Below are 19,139 nucleotides of genomic sequence, written 5' to 3' on the forward strand. Positions count from 1 at the left end.
GTCGTGTTGATACAATCCCTGCGTGTTCCCGCCCCTTGGCTGGCTCAGACTCTTCTATATGATATCAGCGCTTTATAGGAGGTCAGAGAAATGCTTCTATCGTCCGATCTGGCCTAAAAAAAAAAATCTGACGGCCAAGGCATGAATTTGTATATTTGTAAGTAATTGTACAACATCAAAGTCACGCTGGAATCAACCTCATTTGGCCAGGAACAATACAGACTTGTGCCATTGGAATTACATTGGGAATTGTCTTTTTGGGCAGAACTACAAGTGAGAACTACAACGGTATCACAAGTGGCCACTAGGCTTTTGCAGCATACCCGCCAGACGGCCGAACTAGACCAACAAGACCATTTTCCTCTGCAGGCGCTTTTTAGCAAACTGTAACGTGACCGTCCTTTTTAAGGATAACTAGTGATTTTCGGCTTGCAGTGAAGCCTCTGTAGTTCGGCTTGTGAGGTATTCTGCGGATGGTAGTCTCTGACACATTCACGCCTACCTCCTGGAGAGTGTTCCTGATCTGTAGGACAGTTGTTATTGTTTTTTTCTTAATTATGGTGAGCATTCTTCGGTCATTCACTGTAGAAGTCTTCCTTGGCCTACCAGCCCGTTTGCGATTGCTGAGCCCACCGGTGCTTTCTTTTTTAATGATGTTACAAACTGTTGATTTATCAAAGTGTAATGTTTTGGCTATGTTTCCGATTAATTTTTCTGACATTTTATTGGCATTTCTTTGGTCCTCATGTTGACAGACACCAATAGACTCCAAAGGCAAATGCAAAGCCTAGCATCAATACTAGACATTGACAGCTCTCTTATGCCTGCACAAATAATGTGACGGAACACACCAGAAACACCCGTCATGCCATTTTTTCAATACTTTTGATGCCCTGAAATAGTTAAAAGTTCCCCTGTTAAAAGGGGTTGCAATTTCTAAATGGTGAAACCAATCTGAAAAAGAAAACATTGAATTAAAGCTGAGAATCTCTACTTTGAAATCAAACAATTGCATTACTATGAGGTTAAACTGTTGGAGTATTGAGCTAAAAGACAAAATGCTTCCTCTTTCCAATACTTACAGAGGACACTAATGTAGGGTAGGGTAGCCACTCACTTGAATGGGTGTCCTTCGTCAGACTTCTTGATATACAAGGGCATCCTGCAGGCTATCCTGAAGCAGATAGTTACAGAAAGGAGGGCGAGGCCCACGTAGGAGCAGACACTGATGATGCTGCACACCGTCAGGGACAGGAGCAGGAAGAGGCTGGCACCAAACACCACGCCTGTGGTCTTGACATCACGCCAGTACAGGAGCTCAACCACTGCAGGGAGAGAGAGAAGGGGTACAGGGTCAAACAGCTGCAGGGGAAGGGGGTAGAATCAGAGGCTAATGGCAGCCTCTTCATGTATAAAGCTAGGCTATACTGTGGAAGTGATGTGGAAATAGGATGATGAAAATCAGGATGAATCAGATTTTGATTTGCTTCAACTTTAAATAATTTGTCAAAAAATTCAGATAATTGGCTACTACTAGCCATTGACAGTCCCCGAGCCCTCAGGATGCACACTTCTTCCCTACACAAAAAAAGGGATTCGCTCCGAGGCTCGCAGGAGCTGTCGCATTCTTACTTTACTGCTGGAGAATAACACTAATCAGATACCTTTAGGTTGACCCACACAGCCTCTTTCATAGCAGTCCTGCATATCACCACCTCTGTGTGACAGGATGGGGGTTGGTGGACTTTAGACAGACAGCTGGGGCTGTAGGAAAGACAGCTGCTTGTGTTTCACGAGGAATTCCAGACAGGTCAGTGTACAATATTAGACACATTTCCTACTGCCTGTTGACATTCTTAAATGCAGACTAAGCTTGTGGGACATTTCTTGAGTCTGCACTGTGGAGTTCAGTCAACAGCTACAGTTGGTAGGGGTTTAATCCCTGGACACCACTGCTGCGCGCCGCTGCACTGTACATGCGGTGTGAAGTGCTGCCGAAAGCCACCACAAGGTGGTGAGAAGAGCTATGAAGGATGTTTGAAAAGAGAATGGTTTGCCTTATCAGTTTACCTTATCAGATAGATAGCAAAATCAAGTTTATTATAGCAGAGTGTGGAAATCGTTTAAATATCAGGTTATTTTAACAAGGAGCTACTCTTATACTGTCATCACGCATTCTCACAGCGCAGAGCAGCAGGGGAAATGTTTTAGCACAATTATATTTTGTGAGGGGGTGCTGCCTAAAATGCTGTGAGGGAGGTGATGATGTCTTTGGATGAAACTTAATTTAGAATACGGAATATACACTCACCTAACACTTTATTAGGAACACTATACTAATACTGTTGGGCCTCCCTTTGCTCTCAAGACAGCCTCAATTCGTGGCATTGATTCCACAAGTCATGTTCATGAAACCAGTTTGGGACGACTTTTGCTTTGTGACATGGTGCATTATCATGCTGGAAGTAGCCATTAGAAGATGGGTCAATTGTGGCCATGAAGGGATGCGCACATGGTCAGCAACAATACTCAAATAGGCTGTGGCATTTGTTGTGGAAAATTCATTGATATAACTGTTTGAAGGATATACACTTTCACATGACTGACACAATTTGTGTAAATACTGTGATTACATTTTCTCTTGCCACATGTAAGAAAACGTGTTCTTTATTTGAAGGAGAAGACAAACTACTTCTTAATTTTAGCTATTTATTTATATGTCAAAATTCTAGACTTGTACAAGGACCACTTTTGGCAAAGAAAATCACAGTCAGCAAGCTGTTAATCTGTAACCAACCTTCCAAAAATGGATGCATTCAAACAGTCAAACAAGGCATTTTACAGTAAACAGAATGATTGTGATTGGCTATTTGGTTGGGGAGGAGCCGCGGTTTAGACTTGGCTCTCCTCTCGTTGGTGCTTTAGGCTGGTCCCAGCCCCTGACACACGATCCGTTCCAGGTAGAGATATCGCCGGTCCGTTCCCTCTGGGGAACGAGTTGACCTGCTGAAGAAAACATACACCTACTCTGATTTGTCCTTTCCTAGCCTAATATTTTCCATTACATCATTCTTAAGTTATGTGTGTGTTGCAGCATCTATCTTGATGACCTGACCCTTACCTCTTCATGTATTAATCCAAGTACCATGGAACTAATGCTTGATTCATCTCATTTAATGCTTGATTCATCTCAACAGGCCATCACATTAGTAAATTTCAGATGATTAAAAAACATATAAATTCAATTGATTTACATATGGAATATCAAATACAATTAGTAAATTTAATCACCCTAAATAAAGAACTGAATAGCTTTATTTACTCGTCTGCTATTGAGCATTATGATGCAACTGTTTTTATAAAAATAATTTCTAACAAAACCCTCCTTTCACACCTTTTAAGGTGTGAACCAAAAATAAATTGTTTTTTATAAAAAATTCTCAACAAAACCCTCCTTTCACACCCCTTAAGGTGTGAACTAAACCTTTACCACAGGAGTCTTGGGTGTTGCGGTCTCAGGCTCTGCCTCCACCTGCCGTACCTGGTTAGACAAAACTCGAGACAAGTTAGTCAATGCATTCATGTAGTCATTGCAATTTATTTGCCAAATGTCTAAGGACGGCAGGTGGCCTCCATGTCTTGGAGGACCTGGCATTTGAGCGACCTGTCAACAACTCATGGGGCGTTAGATGTGTTTTGCTGTTTGGTGAGTTCCTCATCGACATCAGTGCTAGGGGAAGTGCATCTAGCCATGTCAATCTGGTGTCGTGGCATACTGGTTGGGAATGAGTTCATCCCTTAGCCATTTTACTTCAGTGCTGGCTGTCTCTTTTTTACAGGGAGTGGCTTCCACCCACTTAGTGAGCCTATCTACCATTACTAGTAGGTATCTGTAGCCTTTCACTCTGTTGTCTGCACCCATATCTGATGTCCTTGAATGGTGCGTCTGGTACTGGGAACTTTCCCATGGGACACTTGTAGACCATCTTTGCGTCGTGGTCATTGCATGTGTCACATTCTGTCACATAGTTTTCCACCATGCTGGTCATGTGTGGATGAATTTTGATTTTAATCAAATTAGTGTCAATCAGCGGCCTGTATAGATGGGGTCAAGCAGTAGTTCCAAAACCTGAACACTATATGGAGCTAATCAGTAATTGCTGAACATGAACATTAAATGGAGCTAGTCAATAAAGCTAGCCAATAGTTGCTTAAATTTGAACACTAGATGGAGTCAATCAATAGTTACTAAATTTGAACACTAGATGGAGCCAAACAGTAAAGCTGTTTGATATGAAAACAAATGGAGCCAAACAGTAAAGCTAATCAATAGTTGCTAAATATGAAAACGAGATGGAGCCAAAACAGTAGCTTAGCCAATAGATGCTAAATATGAAAACAAGATGGAGTCAAAACAGTAGCTTAGCCAATAGATGCTAAATATGAAAACAAGATGGAGTCAAAACAGTAGCTTAGCCAATAGATGCTAAATATGAAAACAAGATGGAGCCAAAACAGTAGCTTCTAAGCTTGAACATTAAATGGATTCAACCACTAGTTACTCCATTTTAAGGAAGTAACGAGACAAAGAAAACTTTTCAGGGTGGGGCCGGCCTCCCACTTACTTAACAACCACAACAACAGTAGAGTCAACAACTACTAGAGACAACAACAACTCTCGCACAATTTCTATAACAGTTTACACCAATATGTTTACACCAATATGTCACTTTCTTTTACTTTCAAACACAATTACTCTCCAAACTCTCTCACCTCCCTCAGCTTCAATGCTTTACCTATTCACACAACCTGGCTATACGCTCTCTACTCATAACAAGATTCTAACACACAACAAAATTTACAGGACTTTAACCTGAGGGATTTTAACCCAAACAAAAGAATTTACGGGCCTCTCACCCGAGGGATTTTAACCCAAATAAAAGAAAACAATTTACAGGCCTTCCACCTGAGGGATTTTAACCCAAATAAAAGAAAACAATTTACAGGCCTTCCACCTGAGGGATTTTAACCCAAATAAAAGAAAACGATTTACAGGCCTTCCACCTGAGGGATTTTAACCCAAATAAAAGAAAACGATTTACAGGCCTTCCACCTGAGGGATTTTAACCCAAATAAAAGAAAACAATTTACAGGCCTTCCACCTGAGGGATTTTAACCCAAATAAAAGAAAACAATTTACAGGCCTTCCACCTGAGGGATTTTAACCCAAATAAAAGAAAACAATTTACAGGCCTTCCACCTGAGGGATTTTAACCCAAATAAAAGAAAACAATTTACAGGCCTTTCACCTGAGGGATTTTAACCCAAATGAAAGAAAACAATTTACAGGCCTTTCACCTGAGGGATTTTAACCCAAATAAAAGAAAACAATTTACCCAAATAAAAGAGAATTTTGACATATATTGCTTTGATTGTTAAATTTTCATCGTATACATAGACTTCTAAATTTGGTAGTTGGTTTACTCTTACCTCCTCCACACTCACAGTCTACAGTATTCAAAGTTAACTATGCAGAATTCGGTTTATAACAACAGGTTTCTGCTTACCTTTTTGTTTTTGGCGCGCCTCTGTGAGTGTTGAGGGGTTACAAGAAAACAACTCCGTCTGGCTTCCGTCTCCCGGACTTCGCCGTCGGTTCAATTCGGTCCAATTTCTTCTCTTCCAATCACGTCGGGACGTCACCAAATTTGTAAGAAAACGTGTTCTTTATTTGAAGGAGAAGACAAACTACTTCTTAATTTTAGCTATTTATTTATATGTCAAAATTCTAGACTTGTACAAGGACCACTTTTGGCAAAGAAAATCACAGTCAGCAAGCTGTTAATCTGTAACCAACCTTCCAAAAATGGATGCATTCAAACAGTCAAACAAGGCATTTTACAGTAAACAGAATGATTGTGATTGGCTATTTGGTTGGGGAGGAGCCGCGGTTTAGACTTGGCTCTCCTCTCGTTGGTGCTTTAGGCTGGTCCCAGCCCCTGACACACGATCCGTTCCAGGTAGAGATATCGCCGGTCCGTTCCCTCTGGGGAACGAGTTGACCTGCTGAAGAAAACATACACCTACTCTGATTTGTCCTTTCCTAGCCTAATATTTTCCATTACATCATTCTTAAGTTATGTGTGTGTTGCAGCATCTATCTTGATGACCTGACCCTTACCTCTTCATGTATTAATCCAAGTACCATGGAACTAATGCTTGATTCATCTCATTTAATGCTTGATTCATCTCAACAGGCCATCACATTAGTAAATTTCAGATGATTAAAAAACATATAAATTCAATTGATTTGCATATGGAATATCAAATACAATTAGTAAATTTAATCACCCTAAATAAAGAACTGAATAGCTTTATTTACTCGTCTGCTATTGAGCATTATGATGCAACTGTTTTTATAAAAATAATTTCTAACACACACCTCTAAAGTTCTATAGCCATTGTTCCGAGAAACACCGTATGATTACCATATGGATAGCTGTAGTTCCGGGATGAGGGGTAGGAGAGAGAGAGAGAACAAAGGTACAGACACATCTTGCCGACAGGAAGGTGGATAAGTGTGGAATGTTGAACACCGATTGATCAATAAGAAAGTCTCCCCATTGTTCTTTCTCTCCCGCCACTTCTTCTGTAAGCACAAGCCTGTCAGCTTTGTAGCGCCTACCATTTGTGGTTCCATCTCTATAAAAAACAACTCTAAGAATCACCTCTTCAGACTTGCGCTAAACAGACCCCCGGATTTGCACTGGGCTGCTGTTGGGCTCTTGTCTCTTGTTTGCAAGCAATAATAAATACCGGACTCAGATATTGTGGCTACTCAGGACTTTATTTCTTGAATCTCACCTCCGAAGAGCTGAAGTACAGAGAGGTAAATCCTAGACATCCACCACACATTCAAGCAATGATTGATTGGTATTAATGGACCCAAAGTGTGCCAAGAATATGCTACACGGTCCATCTGACTGCAGCCACATATTTTCTCTGAAATATGAAGAGGGGAAAGGAGGCTGGATGACTGTCATTCATATTCCATGAACCAGCTCAATGTAACATCGAAAGGTGACAGCGACACATTCAATAACGTCCTGCATCCCCCTCCTGTTCTCTCACAAGAGAACAAGAAAAATTACATCAGCCCAGGGACGGACTGGAACAACAAAACGGCTCCAGACTTTCAGGCGGGGAGCGGGCAAGGCTGCGCGAAGCCCACAGATCAACTGGCCTATACGCCAGCCCCGCAGCTAAATCAACATTTTCGTTAAAACATGGAGCAAATACAACACTAATGTAATCTTGTTCTGTGGGCATATTTTTTAATCATAATGTCATTGCTTATTTGGGAGGCATCTTCTGACAATATGCTCTGGACAAATAGCCAAAATGAGAGGGGGTTCAGACCAGATTGACATACTGACAGGAAACTATATGCAACACTCGTGATTAGCGCTATTTATTTGTTTTATTCATTGTCATTGTACATGGCATGTAAACACTTTTGACTGACTCATGAAAGTTCTCATTTAAATCATCTGAAATACTGTACGTTCAGTGACAGAGCAGAACATTTGTGTCACGAACTGCGCTCTTTGCTTTGTGACCACACTGTGTCCATATAGAGTAGCCTACTGCTGAAATGCGTGGAATCAACTGAGAAACATTATATCCAAATGGAAACAACTCATAAGATACTCTTCACATAATTAATCAGGGCAGCATCATGTGCCCTTGCGACATCGTCACAGCGGCGGCACGGCTCTAAAGTTCGGCCTACTGTAGTTAGCAGACAACTAAATCAAATGGCTTAACCGTCAAAGAGCTTATAGTTGAAAAACCCAAATTGCAAGTTCCTGCCAAATAGGGAATTCATACAAAGTGCAGATGAACCCAAACCAGCAACTTCAAATGTGCTGCTTGAATGTGATTTAATTGATTATCAAATAGCCAGACAGCTGTCAAATCAAATAAGAGCAATCAAAGGACATTGCAGGAAAAGTGAACATGGGCAGGACCTGTAACACAAGCCAACCTTCTCTCAAACAGAAGCCACAGACATGGTACACATCGTCAGAGGAATGGAATTAAATACTGCAAATGAAACCGTCTTACTGGAACATGCTTACAATGTTACAGCATTGAATTTTGGGGGGCGGTGACAACGTAGCTTTCATTTCTCCCAACATCACAAGCTAGCAGTCCTACTAGCCACGTGTGGCTACATGACATTGTAGTAGAATTTAAGTAATGGTATTTTGAAATAACATACCGTTAACCAGAGCTGTTGATTCATTCAGAGACTTTATTCACAGAGAACGAAGCCGGGTCAGGTTTGCAAAGTTGAACACCTTTCACTTCCGTTACCTGTCCTTTTATAAACATCACACAGGTCAACGCCCTTCATTCAAATTCCTGTCTACTTACACCAATGATATTTAAGAACTACATTTCGTCATCCAGGGGCTACTCCCACCTGACATGGCATCGGTCAGTCTGTGGAGAGATCAATTGACCTAGGCTATTTACAAAAGCCATCTGTCCTGGCTGTTGACAACTGTGTTTATTACTCATCTATCCTGTTTCTGCAGCTTTGATCTATTGTAGTCCATTGTGTTCATACCCTCTAGTCAACCCCCACTTATCTGATCTCACCCCTTCTGAGATGTTCCAGGACCATCTGGTGTCCTTGTGACCTTTTCCCCTAGGTGTGGGATTACAACCCTTATATTGTCTTTAAATTTACCATAACATGTAATTCCATACATAGCTGGCTAACAAGCCCTTGGCTGTATAGCTTATTTATTAGCCAGCTAGCCCTGAAGTTTGCATCCACCCGGGCCTTTTTCTAATAACATTGCTGACAATATGAATAACACTAGCAAACATGCAACCGATAGATACGCATGGCATGACGATTTACTGGGGTAGGGAAGTGCGGTTTCCAATCGTCTTTTAAGTATGATGCAGGTGATTGATGTCGATGACTGTTAACTATTTTGAGAATGACACACCAAACTCATGAAAAAGAAAGTGGCCAATGGTAAGCTATTTGAAGTGAGGATCAATGGGCAAACTTGACTTCCGTACCCTAGTAGCTTCAGATTTCCGGAATGTTAACACTTCCGGCGTTGCAAACATGGAGGGGGGCTGTTAAAATCCAAAATGTGACTGTCTACTAGTGATGGCAGTTTGACACTGAAGCTTCGATACGTGCTTCAAACACTGACCAACAATTTTATCGAAGCACTGCTTCAAAGCTTGCTTTGGTGCGAAAAAAATCACGTGACATATGACGTCCGAAGCAGCAACTGCTTCGTTGCCTGAATGAATCACCTGACTGGTTCGCGGTCCAATCAGGTGATTCACTGGCACTGCCTCGTCTCGATTCTGACAGGTGATAGGTTGCGACAGTTTTGAATTTGAGTGCCTCAACACTTTATAACCGCTCTAAACAATGCACAATTTGTGGATTGTCGTAGTAGGTGCGTTGTTGCTGTTGAGTTGTTGGTATTGCGTTTGTATTCTCTGAGTGTTCTTCTTGTAATCTTTGAGTGTTCCCCCTGCCATAGTTACACAAACACACCCAACCTATGCCATATTTTCCCCAGCACTCTCTCCTCAATAACACAATACACACATTCATCAATCTTTATTTGTAAATAGAACATGATATTCAGTCTTAGTGTGTGTGTGCATCAAAGAATTTCATCAAAGCAAAGATACTGTAGCGAACGGCGGGGTAGAGCAGCTTGCCTTAAGCGGGTATCGAACTCGCAATCTTTCGCTTACAAACCGGCCGCGCTAGCCACAACACCAAGAGCAGTAACTCCCTTGGCGGAATTGCTAACAGGCCTTTCACAGGGTCGTTACAATACTTTAAATCCAAGGGTGATCAAAGCAAAGATGCTTCAGAACAAAAGATCTTTTCTACAAAAGTAAAGTAGTTTCTCCAACACTGCTCATTGAGGTGTGTGTTCGTGCGTGCGTGTAATTAAAAGCCTCCTGTCCACCAACTGGCCTGCCTAATTTGACTGCAGCCTTGCACTTCGCCAGGAGAGGTCACTGTAACTGAAGCTTCGAGTAATGAACCCATTTTCGAAACAATTGGCTCAAGTGGTTCAGTGCTTCACAAAAGCTTCATTTGCCCATCACTACTGTCTACATATGGCAAGCATGAACAAGCATCAGAACTGGAGGACCTAAAATGGTCCACGCATTATCAACCGCACTGATCATCCAATTATGGTGAGGGGAAGTACTTCATAGCGTCAAGTCGTTCTCAGCTCCATCGGCTACCCCATCATAACACGAAACCACACCGGCCACGCGCGTGCGTCAACGTGAAAAGCGGATGCGAATGCCGAACGTTATGTAGCACTATATTGGATCACTCCAATATGGTATCCTTCCGCGCGGCAGGATACGTTCCGAGTAGAATTTCAGAGAAGTCCCGTGTACCGGGTAGTGCTGCGGCTGCATCACCCCATAAATAGCAGTCCACAGCACTACTTCTTCCTCTTCTCGGCGCGTTCCGTAGAGGTGGATTCTGGAGCAACGATTCGCTTGGTAAGAGCTCTGTGTGCAGAAGTATACTCGCAGCTATTCAATAGCTTGGAGGAGCTAGCTAGCTAGCCTCTCCATTGAGTGCTCTGCTGTCACTTCGCTCGATTTGGCCTGTGCCATCTCGTTCGAAGTTTGTCGTCGTTGTTAAGTTAATATTTGTTCGACACCGTGTACCTGGGCGATACACGGTTTGGTCAACCTGTATTGCGGCGCTGAGGGTTTGTCCTTAATTTTAGTTGTCTTGACTTGTCTGTCTACCGGAACCCTCCCGGTTAGCCTTCGGGCTCGGGGACCGCGCCTACCTCTAGCAAGATTGGGAAAACTGTATGGTTGGCTTCACGCCGCCTTGCAGATTTTCCCCCCGAGTTGAAGCAGGGTGACGCGAAGTACTTTGCGCGCTTCTTCTCACAGGGCAGTGCCATCTTGTTTTACCCTCGTGCGTTCCACGGTGAACGAGCTATGAGATCCCTCTAGCTCAACGAGCGGTGACCACATACGGGACCTTCAGTTACACACACAGTCCTGTTGACCACCACGTATAAAGCTGGGAGCTAATAAACGTGGTGTCAATTTCCCTGCAATATAGGTCTAGTCATTGCTTAAGCAATTCACTAGCCCTATTAACCACCACGTATAAAGCTGAGAGCTAATAAACGTTGGTGTGTGCTTCAGCACAGCCCCTCGTGTAAATTACACAGACTAGCAGGTGTGTTTACAATAGGCGCCACTAGAGGGTGCCGTTGTATTGGCTAACATTCACTGGGTGTGATATAGGTTCAGTATCCCTCATTCTCTGCTACAACAGGGGCTTGAGTGGGTTGTACTTTAGGCTACTGGTGACCAGTTACCACTGTACAGTTTTATATATATATATATATACTGTATATACACAGTATATATTGTATATATATTTATATTATATATATATATATATATTATATTATATATATAATCGATATATAGATACACTAAGGTTGAGAGCTATCTTGCCTGGTGCACTGTTATCATACACAGTGTCTTCTCCCCTCCACAGTAACCCAAGTATGGTTTTTCACTGTGTGGAGTGCAATGCGCGCATGCCCGCTGAGGACGCACACATTACCTGTATGCGCTGTCTTGGGCTGGACCACGCACGCTGGGCAGTGGAAGACCCCCTCAGCTGCGTGTCCTGCGAAGTGCTAGGAGAACGGCTGTGTGTGGCTCGCCTAGAGAGAATGAAGGCCTTAACCTCCCAGAGACCTGCGGATGACCGCCTCCCCCCCTGTGGTACGGTGCGTCGTCGGCAGAGTTCCCCTCCAGCCGCTTTGGGCGCCCCCCCTGCCAAGCGGCGCACGGAGGAGGAATTGGACCGCCTCGAACGTAGGGAAGCTGACTTGTGCGAGGCAGTGAGCGCTTTGGAAGAGGAAGGCGACGACTCTCTCTCTCTTCACGCTCCAGACGACCTGGATGTTGGCGACAGTGCCTCGGTGCTGCTACAGCGCTACAAACGCGCTAGGTCCGCAGCACCATCAACCGTTGGATCTGTAGCGCCCTCAAACGCTGGCAGCGCTGCTTCAGAAGGACCACCGGTGGTTACAGAAGCGACGTGTGCTCTCCTGGCGAAGGTGGCTGTCTCCCTTGGCCTCAAGTGGGAGGAGCCAGCCTCTGACAAGCTGCTCATCCCCACCTGTCCCCAGTTCGCGGTGGCATTCCGTGAATACTGGACCAGGATGCAGGGGCGCTTCCGCCCCTCCAGGGATACCAGACCATGGACCCTCATTGCGGACCAAGAGCCCTTGGGGATCAACAGATATCCCACAATGGATGACATGGTGACGGCTATGATCCTCCTTGATAAGGAAATCATCGGCAAGGTGCCGCAGCTTAAGCCAGGACCCGAGAGACTCAGTGACCAGCTCCTGAGTTCTACTTTCAGCGTCCTCTCCTCCATGGCCCGCCTTACGAACGCGGCCATGCTGCTCAGCTCCTACCTGGCCCGCCTAATCCCTACTCTCCCAGGAGGAAGCCAGGACCTTGTCGACGAGGCAATGGAAGTGTCCAGGTTGCTCGGTCTGCTGCAGACAGACTTGGCGCGAGCTAATGGCCAAGCCATGGCTTCAGTTGTGTCCTCGCGCCGCCACCTTTGGCTGTCTCAGTCCAAGCTGCCGCTGCCGGTCCAGAAGACCTTCATGGGGCTCCCCCTCACACCAGGTGCTACCTTTGGGCCGGGGGTTGATGCTATACTGCAGCAAACGGCGAAGCTACGCAAAGACAGAGAGACTTTGCAGCAGTTCATGGCCACGTCGCGCCCCAGACCTGCTCCTCAGACGACCTGGCAGCCGAGGTACAGACTCCCGCCCGGGTCCCAGCAGCGCCTCTGGCCTCCTCCCCCGCCGCCAAGCCAGCCTCAGAGGCAGCGGAATGGTAACCAGGGGAATGTAAACCAGCAGCACCGCCAGCGGCGCGGTGGCCCCCCTCCCGGACGCGGACGACCTGCGGCTAAGAAGGGTGGCCCCCAGCAGTCTTCCTGACATGTTGGCCACCGGCCTCGGCCGCTTCTCCCAGGCCCAAAGGGCAAACTGGGTGGAGCGAGTGGAGTCCCCTTGGGTGCTGAATACAGTCCTGAGGGGTTACAAACTCCAATTCCGTCGCCGGCCACCGCCCTACCGGGGCATTCGGACCAACCGTTCAAAGAAGGAGGTCCTCCGGTTGGAGATAGCCTCACTTCTCAGCAAGGGTGCTGTCAAGAGGCTAGAGCCATCAGAACGGCTCAGTGGATTCTACTCCACGTATTTCATTGTGCCAAAGAAGGATGGCGGCTACCGTCCTATCCTGGACCTGCGCGCCCTCAATTGTTGCTTGAAAGAGCTGAAGTTCAAAATGCTCTCGCCAGCACGCGTGTTACAGGCCATCTCCAAGGGTCTATGGTTCACCACGCTCGACTTGAAGGATGCATACTTCCATGTTCCCGTTCACCCAATTCACAGGAAGTACCTCCGGTTTGCCTTCGAGGGAGTGGCCTACGAGTTCCAGGTCCTCCCCTTTGGGCTCTCACTGGCGCCGCGTACCTTCACCAAGTGTATGGACGCAGTTCTGGCGCCTCTGTCGTCCCAGGGACTTCAAGTTCTGAACTACCTGGACGACTGGTTGGTTTGCGCCCCATCGAGAGAGCAAGTTACCAGGGACACCAGAATCCTGTTGAGCCACATCCAGGATCTGGGTCTCACCTTGAACAGACGGAAAAGTCACCTGAACCCCTCTCAGGAGGTGACCTTTGTCGGGATCTCAATGGACTCGTCTCTTATGAGAGCATGCCTCCCTCAAGAGAGGGTCGCAAAAATCCTGTCCTTCCTCGACCGTTTCCAGCTTGGACGAACTGTATCCGTTTTGGAGTGCCAGCGACTGCTCGGCCTACTGACGGCGGCTTCGCTGTTGGTCCCGTTGGGCCTTCTCCGTCTCAGACCACTGCAACGGTGGTTCAACTCCCACAAACTGCATCCAAAGCTACACAAACACCGTCGCCTGGTGGTGACAAGGGAATGTTTGTTAGCATTGCATGGCGCTCCCGTTCCTTCCTGATGGATGGTACGAGGTTGGGCAGAGTGGTACACAGAGAACTAGTGTGCACCGATGCCTCGCTGACGGGCTGGGGTGCAGTGTTCAGGGGCATGGCGGCCAGCGGCCGCTGGAGCCCCCCATGGACTGGTCTGCACATCAATGTATTGGAGCTCAGGGCGGTCTGCCTAGCCCTCCAGCAGTTTCTGCCCTATCTGAAAGGACAGCATGTCCTGGTCCGATCAGACAACACTACAGTCGTAGCATATGTCAATCACCAGGGGGGCTTGAGGTCCCGCCGCCTCCACGAGATGACTCGGGAACTCTTGCTATGGGCTCACACCCATCTCGCGTCTCTACGAGCAGCGCATATCCCGGGGATCCTGAACACGGCAGCGGACATGCTCTCGAGGGATGGGCCACGAGAGGGAGACTGGCGTCTACACCCTCAGGTGGTACACCAGCTCTGGGACAGGTTCGGGAGAGCACAGGTGGACCTGTTTGCCTCTCAGAACAACACTCACTGCCCCAGCTGGTTCTCAATGTCGGACCCCCCGGGGCCTCTAGGTCTGGATGCCCTGGCTCACGATTGGCCGATGACGACGCTCTATGCGTTTCCTCCGTTTCCCCTGATCCCAGCGACGCTGGGCAGGGTCGAGATGATGGGCCATCAGGTGCTCCTGATAGCCCCGTATTGGCCGAGACGCCCCTGGTTCAGGCTGTTGCTGTCTCTCCTCTCGGGGACACCATGGAAGCTGCCACAGAGACTCGACTTGCTTTCACAAGCCCAGGGGGCCCTATGGCATCCGGACCCACATCGCCTCCAGTTGTGGGCTTGGCCTCTGAGAGGCGCAAGTGGTCAGACTTAGGCCTCCTGAATGACGTCATGCACACGTTGCAGAGTGCCAGGGCCCCCTCTACCAACGCGGCATATCAGACACGATGGCGTGTGTTTTGCTCTTGGTGTGAGAGTCAGAACGCCAATCCAGAGAGCTGCAATGTTCAGACTGTTCTGCAGTTTTTACAGTCTTTGCTCGACGCAGGCTGGGCGGCTTCTACACTGAAGGTGTATCTGGCCGCTATCTCTGCATGCCACGATGACGGGCCAGAGGGACCGATGGGTAGCCACCCTTTACTCTCCCGGTTTCTGAAGGGTGTTCGACGTCTATGTCCGGTAAGGGCCCCTCTGGTGCCCACCTGGGACCTCGACGTGGTGCTGTCAGCGCTTACCCTGCCACCTTTTGAGCCCCTGGGCTCTGTGTCTCTTAAGCACCTTTCGTTGAAAGTGGCGTTCCTGTTGGCCATTACCTCCACAAAGAGGGTTAGTGAACTTCATGCATTTTCTGTGAGTGCTGAGTGTTTCCGGATGGGCCCCGACAAAATGAGCGTCACCCTCCGACCTAACCCCTCTTTTCTACCAAAGGTTCTGTCTACCGGACATGTGAACCGACCTTTGCACCTGTCTGCCTATACCCCTCCCACGAGTGCGAGTGGGATAGGTACTACCTCCAGTGTACTGTGCCCGGTCAGGGCCTTGGACACTTATGTCACGCGGACACGAGCATTCCGAAAGTCTGATCAGCTTTTCGTCTGCTATGGTGAGAGAGTTCTGGGTCAGAGGCTTTCGAAACAGAGACTCTCACATTGGATTGTTGACACCATTACTACCGCATATCAGCTGGCCGGCCGGCCTTTGTCATCTGCTATAGTAGCACATTCTACTAGGGGCGTGGCTGCCTCTTGGGCCCTGCTCAGAGGAGTTCCCCTCGCTGACGTCTGTGCCGCAGCCAGTTGGGCATCGCCTAGCACTTTTGCTAGGTTCTACCAAGTCAATGTGGCCCCCTCTAATGAGGTGGAACGGGCAGTGCTGGGGGTTGCCTCCGCCTCTCTGGGAGCAGACGATGGCCCACTACAATGTTGACTGGCCCAAGCTCAGCCCCGTCTTCTAGGTGAGTGCTGGGCTTCGCTTGTTGACTGGTCATAGATCGCCGAGTGATCTGGTATTGTGATACCATATTGGAGTGATCCAATATAGTGCTACATAACGAAGGTTACGTATGTAACCACGGTTATGTGAGCTAATTGGATCACTCCAATCCTTTTTCCGGAGATCTATGGCGCCTCGAAAAGGACACAAGGAAGAAGTAGTGCTGTGGACTGCTATTTATGGGGTGATGCAGCCGCAGCACTACCCGGTACACGGGACTTCTCTGAAATTCTACTCGGAACGTATCCTGCCGCGCGGAAGGATACCATATTGGAGTGATCCAATTAGCTCACATAACCGTGGTTACATACGTAACCTTCGTTTAGGTGCCCACATCAGACGCAATTAAGACACGCAGGAGAGAAGTTGCCGATGGATGCAGTATTGGAGTATTCTAACAGGGTTTCTCCCCAAACCAATGAACAGATGGGAGAGGCGGTACTTGCGAAATAATGCTTGGAGCGTAGCGTCTCAAATCGGACCAGTTTCCATTTGAGACGCGGGATAAAACATGCGCTCGCAGACGTGCGCATGCGGTGTGGATGAAATTATTGAATAGAATGGGAGCTAAAGTGTGGTTTCCATGTAAAATGTCTAGTTTGACCTAGCGGGGCCTCCGCGTTGCGCAATGGACCGCTCTTTTCCTACCCATTTGCCTCCCTCCGACAAATCGGTCAAAGTGGTTAATAAGGCAAAAAAAAACGTTTAAAAAAAATAGCGCTATAAAAAAGGCAGCATCGGTAAACAACAGATAATGACAACACTAACCCCGTTTGGCATCCATCTTGAGCCTCCAAGCATGCAGCACCAGCTCCAAGCTCAGCTGTGCGAGCGAGAATAAAGGGGAGGCAGTTCACTTCCTGCTAGGTCAATTTGATGTCCGCAGCGTTCCATACCATCATATTTACCTGTGATTTTAATAGATTATAATTATAGTTTCTACTCAGTTTTGGTGCAAAAGGGAGGGGAAATCTCAGATTTGGTCATTTTGGACGGAACACGGAATGGAGATTGACTAAGTCTGTGTAAACGTTAACCAGCTCCAACAAGATAAGTGCCACCTTGTTAGAGTTAATACTGAAACCAGAATTCCTAGTGAGTTAAAAAAAACTATATTTAAAAGACAGATAATGACTGATCACTGCACACACAATACTGAAACTTCCAACCCTCAGCTATTTCAAGAAAAGCCCTTGTGTGACTCATTAAAGCTTAGGTTGTAGGTCTAACAGTGAGTATAACGTTCTCCCCCTTGATGGGCTATTTAAACTAAGTCAAGACACGCATTTGAGTGTCTTGTATAAATTCATTCACAACCCACTTCAAAAGGAGAAACATATGTTTGTTGTCAACTAAAACAAGTTTTACTCTCAAACTATCCTATGTTCGAAAAAAACAAGCACAGGAGGAGACAACCTACTCCATCATATTAGGTATATAGCATTTCTCCTTTCAGTGAGCCTAACCCAAGTGTGTGAGGTCACTGTGGCTCATCCTTTTGGCCTATAATGACATTACCATTTGATTTACAACATACAGACACAGTCATTCAATGTAGTCATTATGTCTAAGCTCAATACTGCTTAGTCACTCAGGTTATGACACAGGCTGGCCTGGTGTACACTAATACCATTACATTACCCAGACCAACTGACAGCAGCAAAGTGCCACATCCATATTTGACTGAGTGTCCACTAGACAGATAATAGAAGCTATATAGAATGAATGACACCATCATTGTGTCAAATAGAGTTGACACAGAGGTAATGTGCGTAATGCACAATACCCTCTCTGTTGCAATGTGCCAATTGCTATCCCCAGATGATGCAAGGGCAGCACACATGACAATCAGCAGAGCAGCCGTAAGGACAGACAGCACCAGAGAAACTGAGGATAACCATACACACTCTTACACTCATCTAATAATATACCTAGAATGGTTACAACTGGTTTAAAGCCAAGAGAAATAGAAGGAGTCTCTTCAGCAATAAGTCAAATTTTTCCTCTGGTGTAGGCTGTCATTGAGTCATTTTAAACTCACATTAAACTGCATCCATCACAGATATGGAACGTCACTGTGCTTTAGCACATGCTGAGGAGAACTGACTGAGTCAAAGCACCTTTTCAACACTTGCGTAGTCAGCAGAGGAGGAAAGATGGCTCTGCACTCAGCAGCACTTATGTCAAAGACGGGTTAGAGCAGTGTTTCACCACTTTGGTCCTGGGAGGCCTCTCCCTCAGGGTTGCACATTTTTGCTCTTGCCCAGCACCAACTACTCTTATAAATTGATTAATCAACAAACCCCCTTTAGTCTGGTTCCTTAGCTTCAAAATATGATGAAATTGATCGCTGCGGATTAAAGCGCCAAATTTGGTACAAATGTTCTTCGGGATGTATAAATCCATTTCAGAAGGGGTTATGGTGCCCAAAAATGCAGACTCGTTTTTGGTGCTTTTTTTTGGACATAAAAGTCAATATGGCTGCCGGCACAGCACAGAAGACGTTCATTAAGCAATTTTGTTCTTGTTTATTTGTTAGTAGTGGACCAATATTCAATAATATAAAATTATTTATCACAAGTGACAACAAAAAGGCAATAAATGTATTTACAACACCAGAAATGTACTTGTAAACCACTCAGATGTTGCTTACTACTGCATGAAGTACCTTACAAAAAGGTATGTAAAAGGTTGAAAACACAATGTTAATCAAGCCAAAAACTAGCCAACACACCCTAGTAGTTGTAATCTATAAATTATGCATTGATAACATGAAATTAGAAAGAAGACGACTTCCCTAGTAGGCACCATCGTGTCACATCTAACTACAAGCCCCATGGCTAACTTGCAGCTCAACTTAAGCCTTAAAATTGCTACCTAAGATAATTAGTTAATAAAGCAGATAACCCGTCACTATACACAATGGGTGTATCAAGGTGACAGTCTTATCGGTCAGAATCCCATTAGAAAATTAATTCATGGCTAGCTACCAGTATAAGCTTATGGTGATTTGAAGACTACAACACACATGGAATATCAA

General features: G+C 46.0%; 1 pseudogene across 1 annotated transcript in view; it reads right to left on the reverse strand.

Moving 5' to 3' along the window:
- Positions 1 to 19,139, reverse strand: part of LOC310824085 — a 91,710-nt pseudogene that overhangs the window by 32,529 nt on the left and 40,042 nt on the right. The window contains exon 4 of the transcript in view: positions 1,118 to 1,325. The product of the transcript in view is annotated as an uncharacterized misc_RNA (transcript). The remainder of the gene's footprint in view (positions 1 to 1,117; positions 1,326 to 19,139) is intronic.

Source organism: Argentina silus, assembly GCF_951799395.1.
Source record: "Argentina silus genome assembly, chromosome: Y".
Classification (NCBI taxonomy): domain Eukaryota; kingdom Metazoa; phylum Chordata; class Actinopteri; order Argentiniformes; family Argentinidae; genus Argentina; species Argentina silus.